At 37.6% G+C, this 2,744-nt stretch overlaps 1 protein-coding gene across 1 annotated transcript in view; it reads left to right on the top strand.

Moving 5' to 3' along the window:
- wdr27 (WD repeat domain 27) overlaps positions 1-2,744 on the top strand; it is a gene marked incomplete at its 3' end in the record, with an annotated part of 142,506 nt that continues 139,762 nt past the window's right edge. The window contains exon 1 of the mRNA XM_084076195.1: positions 1-27. The remainder of the gene's footprint in view (positions 28-2,744) is intronic.

Here is a 2,744-nt window from a genome sequence, read left to right as displayed (position 1 = left end):
GCTTCAACTGAAAACTTTGTTCCTCTGGTAAGTGAACGTTTTGAAGTCAAACTGCGGGGGGAAATGATTTAAAATAAACCAGGAACACGTTTTATTTGTTTATTTGCCGTTGAAGTTGTGTCATTGAGCAGATATATATATTATAGCTAGAACGGGGTCCCGGGTTGCTATGTGTTGCTATGTGTTGCTATGGTAACATGGTACACGTTTTGACCTAGCCCTGAAACATGACAGTCATGACGCAACTTGTTCCTGCATTTGGATTGTTTTCCATTTACAACCCTTACATCTACATAAGAGTTCACATTTCTAATATAAAGTGCTGACCCCACGACCAGGGATGTAACAAGTTGAAACGGGTGGGTCTTAAGTATCCGTATCTTCCGTTTTGTTCAATAAAAAACATTTTAATCCTATTGGCGGCCAATTTCTCATAGAGTTATAATGTATCAGAGCGCAGTACACCTCCCAACCGATAGGGTCACGTGGTTGAAAGCCTAAGAAGGAAACTGGCCACCGATTGGATTAAAATGCTTTTTATCGAACAATACGGAAGACACGGACACTTAGACCTGGGAGTTTTAACTTGTTACATCCATGGCCGTGGGGTCAGCACTTTATATTTGAAATGTAAACGTTTATTTAGATATACGGGTTGTAAATGGAGACATTTCTAAATCCAGGAACAAGTTGCGGCGTGACGCTTGTGACAGACGAGCGTCATGTGAACCATGGCTGTTCTTACTTTTTACTGTCGAACCGCCACAACACCTGACATAATGATTATGAATGTTTCTTTGTCATATCTTTACATAGTATAACACCTGACATAATGATTATGAATGTTTCTTTGTCATGTTTTTACATAGTATAACACCTGACATAATGATTATGAATGTTTCTTTGTCATGTTTTTACATAGTATAACACCTGACATAATGATTATGAATGTTTCTTTGTCATGTTTATACATAGTATAACACCTGACATAATGATTATGAATGTTTCTTTGTCATGTTTTTACATAGTATAACACCTGACATAATGATTATGAATGTTTTTTACATAGTATAACACCTGACATAATGATTATGAATGTTTTTTCGTCATGTTTGTACATAGTATAACACCTGACATAATGATTATGAATGTTTTTTCGTCATGTTTGTACATAGTATAACACCTGACATAATGATTATGAATGTTTCTTTGTCATGTTTTTACATAGTATAACACCTGACATGATGATTATGAATGTTTCTTTGTCATGTTTATACATAGTATAACTGTATTTGTAACCTGAATTTGTTTGAATTTGGTTGTTGAGGGATCATTAAGATGTTACATTTATAATTTGACCGTGTGCATAATTATTGTATTGAGGCAGCTGTCTATTTAATTATTATGGCTTGATTAGCAAATATATAAATTATAAATCTTATGATGAAGCCTGTGACAATATAATAGTGAAAGTATGAGGGAGATGATGGAGTGACACAGACCAGGTTATGATGGATACAGATAAGTGGGCACTATAGTGACACAGACCAGGTTATGATGAATACAGGATAAGTGGGCACTATAGTGACACAGACCAGGTTATGATGAATACAGATAAGTGGGCACTATAGTGACACAGACCAGGTTATGATGAATACAGGATAAGTGGGCACTATAGTGACACAGACCAGGTTATGATGAATACAGGATAAGTGGGCACTATAGTGACACAGACCAGGTTATGATGAATACAGGATAAGTGGGCACTATAGTGACACAGACCAGGTTATGATGGATACAGATAAGTGGGCACTATAGTGACACAGGCCAGTTATGATGGATACAGATAAGTGGGCACTATAGGGACACAGACCAGGTTATGATGGATACAGATAAGTGGGCACTATAGGGACACAGACCAGGTTATGATGGATACAGATAAGTGGGCACTATAGGGACACAGACCAGGTTATGATGGATACAGATAAGTGGGCACTATAGTGACACAGACCAGGTTATGATGGATACAGGATAAGTGGGCACTATAGTGACACAGACCAGGTTATGATGGATACAGATAAGTGGGCACTATAGTGACACAGGCCAGTTATGATGGATACAGATAAGTGGGCACTATAGTGACACAGACCAGGTTATGATGAATACAGGATAAGTGGGCACTATAGTGACACAGACCAGGTTATGATGGATACAGGATAAGTGGGCACTATAGTGACACAGACCAGGTTATGATGGATACAGATAAGTGGGCACTATAGTGACACAGGCCAGGTTATGATGGATACAGGATAGGTGGGCACTATAGGCACATCTGGGCACCTCCATATAAGACTGGCTATTTTGTCCAAAATGTTACAAAATAAAATATTTGAAAATGGTCTTAAAGGAGGAGTTCACACAAAACAAAACTTATTTTCTATCAATTACACACCGCATGAAGCCTTGATTTCATGGATTTATTTTTGTTTTTGTGGCATTCCAGACAATCATTTGATGACCGTGTGTATTTCCGGTAGGAGACACAAATAATCTACTTTGTGTCTCCTACCGGATACATTAGCCGGTAGGAGACAGGAATAAAATTTTTAGCTTAGGAATGCCACAAAAACAAAAAATAATCCATGGATTCAAGGCTTCATAGGGTGTGCAATTGATAGAAAATAAGTCATTTTTTGGGTGAACTCCTCCTTTAAGTAATGTAAAGTACATGATGTGAACATGCA

Source organism: Gymnoscopelus microlampas (genome assembly GCF_963454915.1).
Source record: "Gymnoscopelus microlampas genome assembly, chromosome: 13".
Classification (NCBI taxonomy): domain Eukaryota; kingdom Metazoa; phylum Chordata; class Actinopteri; order Myctophiformes; family Myctophidae; genus Gymnoscopelus; species Gymnoscopelus microlampas.
This window is presented reverse-complemented; position numbering and strand designations above follow the sequence as displayed.